Source organism: Meriones unguiculatus, chromosome 2 (assembly GCF_030254825.1).
Source record: "Meriones unguiculatus strain TT.TT164.6M chromosome 2, Bangor_MerUng_6.1, whole genome shotgun sequence".
Classification (NCBI taxonomy): Eukaryota; Metazoa; Chordata; class Mammalia; order Rodentia; family Muridae; genus Meriones; species Meriones unguiculatus.
In genome coordinates this window covers 64,763,242-64,775,379 of record NC_083350.1, presented here as the reverse complement: position 1 = coordinate 64,775,379, position 12,138 = coordinate 64,763,242, and the positions used below count along the sequence as shown (strand labels likewise).

General features: G+C 43.2%; 1 pseudogene; it reads left to right on the top strand.

The window, feature by feature from the left end:
• The first annotated feature begins 11,184 nt into the window (after positions 1-11,184).
• On the top strand, positions 11,185-11,846 carry LOC110542346 (small ribosomal subunit protein uS5-like; annotated as a pseudogene).
• Positions 11,847-12,138: the final 292 nt, after the last annotated feature.

Below are 12,138 nucleotides of genomic sequence, written 5' to 3'. Positions count from 1 at the left end.
CATTTTACCTGGAAGTCTACATTTCCACTTTGACAATTCTGTCTTTGGAGACACTGTAGAGATGACATCTCTCTATCAACACTAGAGATGATTTTCTGTAAGAATAAAACCCAAGCATCACAGTAGGCAATTTACACGTGTTGTCCATTCCTCAGCAGCATTCCCAAGTTACCCAGCTGCCACCTGTGCAGACCAGCTTCCAAGGTCAAAGAGCACTGAGTATTGTCAATGTTGACATCTGTGTTCAGAGGAGTCCTTCAGTTCTGTGATCTGTGTTCCCAACTGGACTCTGCCAGGCTCTATGCAGAAACCTAGTCATCTAAAAAGGCAGGTGAGTGTCTTCCTTGTTCAACACAGGGAACATTTCGGGGCTGACACTGGTGTACAACACAGCATATACTGCAAGGCATTTAATTGGTTTATTCTTTATATTTTAAGTGTTTGACAATGTTGACCCCATTAGTACACACATTATGAATAAGTTTTTTTTTTCCTTTGGGGGGGAGAAATGTAATAAAATGCTTCACTGTGAAGTGGGCATGGGACATATGCCCTTTAACAATTTTCTTAACATTTGTAGCTTCTTACAACTAAAAGGGGAGTACATATTAGAACTAGCTTTGTAGCAGTTGATGCCTGTGGCCATTTACCCAGAGCTTCTTGGATTCCTGCGGAAACAGTGAATCCTTTTAACTTACCCTGTTTATCTCTTTATTTATCTTGAGATGTCACTTTCTTAGAGTTAGATTTAGACCAAGAAACAGCCCCAATCATCAGTCTGCTTCCTACTGGGATCATCTGGGAAACAGCCAGCAGAGGTGAGCTGCACTCTGTCCTCTGAGTCCCATCATTTGTCTTTCCAAAAAAGCCTTCAGGGACCCAAGATCATCGAGCATAGACCCCTTCCCAACAGTCCTTTGCCTGCCAGGTCCTCCGGGGCGAGGGGGTAAGCCAGCAGAGGTGAGCTCTCCTCTGTCCTTTGAGCTCCATAGTTAGAGCTGCAGCTCTGCTTACCTTCTCACTGAGGCCTGTGGGACCCCAGGGGAATATCCCTGTTCTCCTGGGGCACAGCCATCAGAGGTGAGCAACATGCTGCTCCTTGAGCTCCATTGTCAGGCCCCAGGTTTATTCTGCCACCCTGAGGAGTCCTGCTGGCATCAGAACATCCACCAAAACCAAGGACAACCAGAAGGCAAATGGCCAGCATAAAAACCCTTTCAACAAGAGCCAGGGCTATATGGCAACACCAGAATGCATCGATGGTGCTACAGCAATTACTGAATATCCTAACACAGCCTAAGCAGAAGATGACCTTAAATCCAATATTATGAAGATGATAGAGGCCTTTAAAGAGGAAATTGATAAATCCCTTGAAGAAATGCAGGAAAATACAATCAAACAGGTGGACGAAATGTAAAAAACTGTTCAAGGACTGAAAATAAAAATAGAAGCACTAAAGAAAACACAAGGGGGGGCAAGATGGCTGCGCCGGGAGAACACTGTGTCTGAGAAGCGGGACAACACTCTCCATGCAGCGACCAGGAGACTGAACTCTGGGCCCTAAAACAACAGCTATCGTGATTCCCAGGTGAGGAGAGGCTCCCACGACATGGGAATTGGTCGGGTCCACTCTCGGCTGCCCAGCCAGAACCCGGGCTGGTGCAGCAAGCCTGCGTGTCCTGATCACTTTCCAAGGCTGATTGGTGGGCACAAGGGTGCCAGAGACTGGGAGTCCCAGTCACAAAAAAAAGAAAAAAAAAAAAAAAAAACCACGGGGAAGGAAAGTTGCAAGACTGATTACAGGTCACCCAGTCTTTCCCTGGAAGGTCTCCCTGACTGTGGGTACCCGCCACCATCACAACGTAGCTCCCGCCACCCGCGGAGAGCAGCTGCACGCCCAGCTCAAAATCCCTACTCCCTCTTGGGAGGAGGCAGGAGGCGGCCAGCAGAATCTGCCACAGACCACATTGTCTGTTCCCAAACCCGAGATTGGGGCTGAGAAAACCCAATCCTTTCGGGCACTCCCCAAATGCCACCATAACCCTGCCTCGGGGGAGCGGAGGGTTAGAGAGGCCCACAGCAGCTTCACAGTGCTGCCGGAAGCTCCTAGCAAATAAACTTCAGCTTGGGATCTGGGACTGTGGTCATTCTACATGTCCTGAGATTCTCCTGGGTCCAGCGCAATAAGGTATAGCAGCAAGTTCTATCACCGGCACCCCGCCCCGACCCCTGGCCGAGAAACCCTGGCTCAGGATTGGACTGAGAAAACCCCAATCCCTTCTGGCACTCCCCTGAGAACACTGCCATAAGCTTGCCCTAGCGGAGGGGAAGGTCAGAGGGGAAGGACAGAGAGGCAGCCTGCCAAGGACACAGCATCCTCTCTCCAGCTCACCCAGTGGCCCCTAGCAGAGAAACCCAAGCTCTGGATCTGAGGACACTCAACCCTACCTGGTACTCTCTCCAGATCAGCAAACATAGGTTCTACTGCCAGGCTGCTTCTGGCAGAGAGATCTGGGCCCGGGATCTGGGATTGAGAACACTCAACCTAACTCTTTCCTGCACCACCCCAGGACCAGTCAACATAACTCCTCCAGGCAGAGGGAAAGGACAGAGAGGCAGCACACAGGAAAGGTGGACACTGAGTCCTGCGGCCACAGTGTCACAGAGCTGACTGTTAGCCTACCTGTGTACTCTCCGCAACAGGACCAAATCAGAGAGTAGTGAGCAAGGGGAACCCCTGTGCATTCCAACTGGTCCTGCAAGAGAGTGAGTGAGCCTTCTAGGGAGAGTTTGCCCCAGACCCAGGGCCTCTCCACAGAAGCAACCAGATGAGATCCCTGCCACCCACACCCCTAGTGTGGGCATCATAGGGATTCTTGGGATAGCAACCCCAACATTGAAGCCTCTGCCTTGGGGGTCCACCAGTGTAATCCAGGCAAACAATCCCTGGATCTCAGACAGAACTGCGTAATAGTGGCCTGCAGGCCACTGCAATAGTCAGAGAATCCACGCATGCACACTGTGCCCGCTAAAAGCACACGCGAATAGCGCCAGAGTCACATTCCTTACTTAGGCAAAACTGAAACCACAGTGCACACTCCCAAACCAGTGAACCTCTCTCATCTTCCTGAAAAAACAGTCCAGAAAACAGAAAGAGAGGATCATAGCCTGAACTACAATCTCAAGGAACAAACAATGAGGATTATAAATAACCAGATGGCTAGAGGCAGACATAAGAACACTCCCAACAAAAATCAGGACATAATGACCTCACCAGCAACCCCACGAAACAATGGACACTTCAATACACTAGATATACAAGAAAATGACCTCTAAACTATGTTTCTCCAGCTATTAGAGGATAATAAAGATGAAATGAACAAGGCCCTCAGAGAAATAACCAAAGAAATCAAAACAAACCAAGAGGAAACAAATAGAGCTCTCAGAGAACTAACCACAAAAATTGAGGCAAACAAAGAAGAAATGCACAAATCTCTCAAAGAAATGTCCACACAAATCAAGGCAAATAAAGAAGAAATAAACAAAGCTCTCATAGAAATACAGGCGATTATACTCAAAGAAGTAGAGGCACAATTAGTGATACATAGAGAGGAAATGGACAAAAAAATAGAAGCTCTCATTGAAAAGCAGGACTCCACATTCGAACAGATGAAGGAAATGGTGCAAGACATGAAAACAGAATTAGAATCAATAAAGAAAACACAAATAGAGAAAAACCAGGAGCTGGAGAACATAGAGAAAAGATCAGGAACTACAAAGGTAAGCATCATCAACAGAATACAAGAGATGGAAGAAAGAATCTCCGGAGCAAAAGATACACTTGTGGAAATTGACACGTCTCTCAAAGAAAAAATAAAATCAGAAAAGTTCCAAACACAAAACATCCAAGAAATCAAGGACACCATGAAAAGACAAAACCTAAGAATAATAGGAGTAGAAGAAAAAGAAGACATCAGGCTCAAAGGTCCGGAAAATATTTTCAAGAAAATTATAGAAGAAAACTTTCCCAACTTAAAGAAGGAGATGGCCATAAACATACAAGAGGCCTACAGAACACCAAGTAGACTAGACCAGAAAAGAAATTCTTCACATCACAGCATAGTCAAAACACTGAACCTACAGAACAAAGAAAAAATTCTAAAAGCAGCAAGGGAAAAAGGCCAAGTAACATATGAAGGAAGTAAGTAACAATTGTTGGTCACTAGTATCTATCAACATCAATGGACTCAACTCCCCGAAAAAAGACACAGACTAACAGAATGGTTGGGGAAACAGGATCCAACATTCTGTTGCATTCAAGAAACACACCTATGTAACAAAGATAAACACTACCTCAGAGTAAAGGGCTGGAAAAATGTTTTTCAAGCAAATGGTTCCAGAAAACAAGCGGGAATAGCCATCCTAATATCTAATAAAATAGACTTTCCACCCAAGTTAATAAAAAAAGATAAGAAGGGCCACTATATTCTCATCAAAGGAAAAATCCACCAACAGGACATCACAATTTTGAATATCTATGCCCCAAATAAAAGAGCACCTACATTCGTAAATGAAACAATATTAAAGCTTAAAGCATACATTGATCCTAATACCCTAATAGTGGGAGACTTCAACACTCCACTCTCACCAAGGGACAGATCAACTAGACAGAAAACAAGTAGGGAAATAAAAACACTTACAGAGACCCTAAATTAAATGGACCTAATAGATGTCTACAGATCTTTTCATCCAAACTCAAAAGAGTATACCTTCTTTTCAGCACCGCATGGAACCTTCTCCAAAATAGACCATATAGTTGGTCATAAAGCAAGCCTAAACAGATATAAAAAGATTGAAATAATCCCTTGTATTCTATCTGACCACCATGGACTAAAGCTGGACCTCAACAACAACAGAAATAACAAACAGCCTACACGCACATGAAAACTGAACAACTTGTTACTCAATGACAGCCAGGTTAAGGAAGAAATAAAGAAAAAAAATTAAAGAATTCCTAGAATTCAATGAAAATGAAGGCACAACATACCCAAATTTATGGGACACATTGAAAGCAGTGCTCAGGGGAAAATTTATAGCACTAAGTACCTGCAAGAAGAAATTCGTAACATCACATACAAACAACTTAATGGCCCAACTGAAAACCCTAGAAAAAAAAAGAAGCAGATACACCCAAGAGGAGCAGATGGCTGGAAATCATCAAACTCAGGGCTGAAATCAATCAATTAGAAACAAATAAAACTATTCAAAAATCAATGAAACAAAAAGCTGGTTCTTTGAGAAAATCAACAAGATAGACAAACCTTTAGCCAAACTAACTAAAAAGCAGAGAGAATCTATCCAAATCAACAAAATCAGAGATGAAAAGGGTGACATAACTACAGACACTGAGGAAATTCAAACAATCATTAGGTCATACTACAAAAGCCTATATTCCACAAAATTTGAAAACCTAAATTAAATGGACAATTTTCTTGATAGATTCCATCTTCCAACATTAAGTCTAGATCAGGTAGAAAGACTGAATAGCCCTATATCCCCTAAGGATATTGAAGCAGTCATTCACAGTCTCCCCTCCAAAAAAAGCCCTGGGCCAGATGGTTTCAGCGCGGAATTCTACCAGACCTTCAAAGAAGTGCTAACACCAATTCTCCTCAAACTATTCCACAAAATAGAAACAGAAGGTACATTACCAAACTCATTCTATGAAACTACAGTCACCCTGATACCTAAACCACACAAAGACCCAACAAAAAAAGAGAACTTCAGACCTATCTCTCTTATGAACATTGATGCAAAAATACTCAATAAAATACTTGCAAACCGAATCCAAGAACACATCAAAGATATCATCCACCATGACCAAGTAGGCTTCATCCCAGGCATGCAAGGGTGGTTCAACATATGGAAATCCATCAATGTAATCCACCACATAAACAAACTGAAAGAGAAAAACCACATGATCATCTCCTTAGATGCTGAAAAAGCATTTGGCAAAGTCCAACACCCATTCATGTTTAAAGTCTTGGAGAGATCAGGGATACAAGGCACATATCTAAACAGAGTAAAGGCAATATACAGCAAGCCTATAGCCAACATCAAACTCAATGGAGAGAAACTTAAATCAATCCCACTTAAATCAGGGACAAGACAAGGCTGCCCACTCTCTCCATACCTCTTCAACATAGTACTTGAAGTCCTAGCCAGAGCAATAAGACAACTAAAGGAGATCAAGGGGATACAAATCAGAAAGGAAGAGGTCAAAGTGCCACTATTCGCAGATGATATGATAGTATATATGAGCGACCCCCAAAATTCAACCAGAGAAATCCTCGAGCTGATGAACACCTTCAGCAAAGTGGCAGGATACAAAATCAACTCAAAAAAATCAGAAGCCCTCCTGTATACCAAAGACAAAAGGGCTGAGAAAGAAATTAGGAAAACAACACCCTTCACAATAGCCACTAATAACATAAAGTACTTTGGGGTGACACTAACCAAGCAAGTGAAAGACCTGTTTGAGAAAAATTTCAAGTCTCTGAAGAAAGAAATTGAAGAAGATATCAGAAGATGGAAAGATCTCCCGTGCCCATGGATTGGTAGGATTAACATTGTGAAAATGGCCATCCTGCCAAAAGCAATCTACAGATTCAATGCAATTTCCATCAAAATACCAACTCAATTTTTACAGACCTTGAAAAAAAGATTCTCAGCTTCATATGGAGAAACAAAAATCCAGAATCTCCAAAACAATCCTGTACAACAACAGGTCATCTGGAGGTATATCCATCCCTGATCTCAAGTTGTACTACAGAGCAATAGTAATAAAAACTGCATGGTATTGGCATAAAAACAGAAAGGAGGATCAATGGAACCACATAGAAGACCCAGAAATAAACCCACATACCTATGAATACTTGATTTTTGACAAAGAAGCCAAAACCATTCAATGGAAAAAAGATAGCATCTTCAACAAATGGTGCTGGTCCAACTGGATGTCCACATGCAGAAAAATGAAAATAGATCTATATTTATCACCCTGCACAAAACTAAAGTCCAAGTGGATCAAAGACCTCAGCATAAAACCAGATACTCTAAATCTCTTAGAAGAAAAAGTGGGGAACAGCCTAGAACTCATTGGCACAGGAGACAACTTCCTGAACAGAACACCAACAGCACAGGCTCTAAGAGCAACAATCAATAAATGGGACCTCATGAAACTGAAAAGCTTCTGTAAAGCAAAGGACACTGTCATCAAAACAAAACGACTGCCTACAGATTGGGAAAGAATCTTCACTAACCCTTTATCTGACAGAGGACTCATATCCAGTATATACAAAGAACTAAAGAAGCTGAAAAACAGCAAACCAAGTGGATCCCTCAGCGTAGGGAGTGGGGGGGGGGCTGATCTGACTCTGACGCCTCCTTTAGAATCCTGTTCCCCTAGCTGGCCTCAGTGGGAGAGGATGCACTTATTTCTGCAGCAACTTAATGTGCAGGAGGGGTACCTATGGGGACCTCCCTCTTCTCTGAGGAGGAAAGGGGAGAATGGGGGAGAACTGGGAGAAGTGGCAACTGGCAGAAGCAGGGGTGTATGTCTGCAATCAGGATGCAAAGTGGTTAAGTAAAAAAGAAAGAAAGAAAGAAAGAAAGAAAGAAAGAAAGAAAGAAAGAAAGAAAGAAAGAAAGAAAGAAAGAAACTGGCCAGGCATAGTGGTACCCGCCTTTAATCCCAGCATTCTGAGAGGCAGAGGGAGATGGATTACTGTGAGTCGAGGCCAGCCTGGTCTACAAAGCAAGTTCGGGACAGACAAACTCTGTCTTGGTGAGGGAGGGGCAAGGGAGGAAAGAAATGCTTATTGTTATTATTTAAAATAACCAATTAAAAAACTTTGATTTGAACCTAGCTTCAAGGTACATCATCATTTAATGAAAAACAAAACAACACAACAACAAAAACTGAGATAACTTCAGTGTGCTAATTTTCTTTACATTTGTCCATTCCTTCTTACTGTGACTTCTGAGGTTCTCTGGCTGGATAATGTTATTCAACATAATAGTGACTCTGAAAATTCAGGCTGCTTTGAAATAGGCCAGCCAAATTGTTAAGACTCAGAATCGCAGCTTCTTATTTTATGGGAAAACACCAAATGGCAGATGACATGGGTGCAGCAGGAGGGCCCAGAGGATCTGGGGGCATGTCCATGGTTGAGGCCTTGGGTTGTGGGGGTAAAGCCTGCCTAACTGTCAACAAGCCGAGCTGCCTCATTAAGAGCCTGAAGATTATCATGTGGTTTTTTTTTTTCTTTCAGTTTGTTAATATGGTGGATCACATTGATGGATTTCCGTATATTGAACCACCCCTGCATACCTGGGATGAAGCCTAATTGGTCATAGTGGATAATATCTTTGATGTGTTCTTGGATTCGGTTTGCAAGTATTTTATTAAGTATTTTTGCATCAATGTTCATAAGGGAGATTGGCCGGAAATTCTCTTTCTTTGTTGAGTCTTTGTGAGGTTTAGGTACCAAAGTGACTGTGGCTTCATAGAATGAATTTGGTAATATTCCTTCTGTTTCTATTTTGTGGAATAGTTTGAAGAGAATTGGTGTTAGCTCTTTGAAGGTCTGGTAGAATTCTGCGCTGAAGCCATCTGGTCCTGGGCTTTTTTTGGATGGGAGACTTTTGATGACTGCTTCTATTTCTTTGGGTGATATAGGACTATTAAGTTGATTTACCTGGTCCTGATTCAGCTTTGGTAAGTCAAATCGATCAAGAAAATTGTCCATTTCATTTATATTTTCAAATTTTGTGGCATATAGACTTTTGAAGTAAGTCCTAATGATTGTTTCGATTTCCTCAGTGTCTGTAGTTATATCCCCCTTTTCATTTCTGATTTTGTTGATTTGGGTGGTGTCTCTCTGCCTTTTAGTTAGCCTGGCTAAGGGTTTGTCGATCTGGAGAGGTTGTGGAGAAAGGGGAACCCTTCTCCAGTGCTGGTGGAAATGTAAACTTGTACAACCACTCTGGAAATCAATCTGGCGATTTCTCAGACAACTAGGAATAGCGCTTCCTCAAGATCCAGCCATACCACTACTGGGCATATATCCAAAAGAGGCTCAAGTACACAAAAAGTACATTTGCTCAACCATGTTTGTAGCAGCTTTATTTGTAATAGCCAGAAGCTAGAAACAACCCAGATGCCCCTCAACTGAAGAATGGATGCAGAAATTGTGGTACATCTACACAATGGAATATTACTCAGCAATGAAAAATAAGGAAATCATGAAATTTGCAGGTAAATGGTGGGATCTGGAAAGGATCATCCTGAGTGAGTTGTCCCAGAAGCAAAAAGACACACATGGTATATACCCACTCATATAGACATACAACATAGGACAAACCCACTAAAACCTGTGCATCTAAAGAAACTAAGCAAGAGAGAGGAACCTAACTAAAATGTCCAATCCCCATCTGGAAAGGCAAAGAGGATGGACATCAGAAGAAGAAGAAAACAGGAAACAACCTAGGAACCTACCACAGAGGACCTTTGAAAGCCTCTGCCCTACAGACTATCAAAGCAGATGCTGAGCCTGATGGGCAACTGTTGGGCAGAGTGAATGGAATTTTAGGTAAGAACGGGGAAATAGTAAGAGCTGGGGAGGACAGGGTCTCCACAAGGAGAGCAACAGAACAAGAAAATTTGAACACGGGGAACTTCCCAGAGACTCATACTCCAACCAAGGACTATTCATGGAGATAACCCAGAACCCCTGCACAGATGCAGCCCAGGGCAGTTCAGAGTCCAAGTGGGTTACATATTAATGTGAAGAGGGACTGCCTCTGACATAATCTGATTGGCCTGCTCTTTGATCACCTCCCCCTGGGGGGGAGCAGCCTTACCAGGCCATAGTAGAGGACAATGCAGCCACTTTTGATGTGAACTGATAGACTAAGATCAGAAAGGAGAGGAGAACCTCCCCTATCAGTGGACTTGGGGAGTGGCATGCAAGCAGAGGGAGGAGGGTGGGTGGGATTGGGAGGGGAGGAGGGAGGGGCTTATGGGGGGATGCAGAATGAATAAAGTGTAATTGATGAAAAATTTTTTTATAAAAAAGAGCCTGAAGAAAGGCTCCTGTCCTGTTCCCCATTTTCTCCTTCTTCCAATATCCATCCCATTTATCCTTCTGCATGAGGATTGATCATCTTACCCAGGGTCCTCCTTACTTAACTTCTTTAGGTGTACAGATTTTAGCATGTTTATCCTATATTATATGACTAATATCTACTTATAAGTGAGTATATATCATGTATGTCTTTCTGCTTCTGGGATAATCTCACTCAGGATGATCTTTTCTAGATCCTAGCATCTGCCTGAAAATTTCATGATTTCCTTGTTTTTACTTGCTGAGTAGTATTCCATTGTGTAAATGTACCACAATTTCTGTATCCATTTCTCCATTGAAGGACATTTGAGTTGTTTTCAGGTTCTGGCTGTTATGAATAAAGCTGCTACAAACATGGTTGAGCAAATGTCCTTGTTATGTACTTGGGAGCCTCCAAAAGACTCTACCCAGCAGTGTATCAAAGCAGATGCTGAGACTCATAGCCAAACTTTGGGCAAAGTGCAGGGAATCTTATGAAAGAAGGGGGAGATAGTAAGTCCTGGAGGGGACAGAAGTGCCACAAAGACAGCAACAGAACCAAAAAATCTGGGTACAGGGATCTTTTCTGAGACTGATACTCCAACCAAGGACCATTCATAGATATAACCTAGAACCCCTCCTCAGATGTAGCCCCACGGCAGCTCAGTGTCCAAGTAGGTTCCCTAGTAAGGGGAACAGGGACTGTCTCTGACAGGAACTCAGTGGCTGGCATTTTGATCACCTCCCCCTGAGGGAGAGGCAGCCTTGCCAGGCCACAGAGGAAGACAAACAAGGCAGCCAGTCCTGATAAGACCTGATAAGCTAGGGTCAGATGGAAGGGGAGGAGCACTTCCCCAATCAGAGGGACAAAGGAGGAGATGAGGGAGGGAGGGTGGGTTTGGGAGGGAATGAGGGAGGAAGCTACAGCTGGGATACAAAATGAACAAACTGTAATTAATATAAAAAATAAAAATTTAATAAAACAAGAAAGCAAAAAACAAAACAAAACGAAAAAAAGAGCATGAAGATAAAATCTTTGGATGTCTACCTATTCTCCCTGGCCATTAAGGAATTTTAGATTATTGACTTTTTCCTGGGTGCATCCCTAAAGGATGAAGTTCTAAAGATCATGCCAGTGCAGAAGCAGGCACGGGCTGGCCAGCATACCAGGTTCAAGGCTTTTGTTGTTGTTGGGGACTAGAATGGTCACGTTGGTCTTGGTGTTAAGCACTCCAAGGAGGTAGCCACTGCCATCCAAGGAGCCATCATCTTGGCCAAGCTTTCTATCATCCCTGTGTGGAGAGGCTACTGGGGGAACAAGGTTGGCGAGCCCCACATGGTCCCAAGCAAGGAGACAGGCCACTGTGGCTCTGTTTTGGTGAGTCTCATCTCTGCCCCCAGAGGCACTGGTATCATCTCTGCTCCTGTGCCCAAGAAGCTACTAATGATGGCCAGTACTGGTAACTGCTGCACATCAGCCAGGGGCTGCACTGCCACACTGAGCAACTTTGCCAAGACCACCTTTAATGCCATCTCCAAGACCTACAGCTACCTGACATCTGGAAAGAGACTGTTCACCGAGTCTCCTTATCAGGAATTCACTGATGATCTCATGAAAGCCTACAGCAGAACAGCAGAGTCTCTGGTCAGAGGACACAGTCTCCAGCTGTGGCTACCACATAAGGGTTTTTTATACAGGAAAAATAAAGTGAAGTTTGTTTAAAAAAAAAAAAGGATTCAGAATACTGGGCTTCACGGTGTGACATGGGGCAGCTGCAAGCGATTCTAAGCAGGCGGTGGCCAGCAGAAAGGTGTGAAGGCATAGGTCTAGAATCACTGCAACGTAGAAATATGACTTTAACATGTAGCATTGAAAGATTAACTCCACCAGCAGCTACCTGCACTTCAAAACCATTTGTCTCTGAGAGTGAGTATTTGAAATACTGGCAAATATTTAACAAAAAGGAATTGGTTA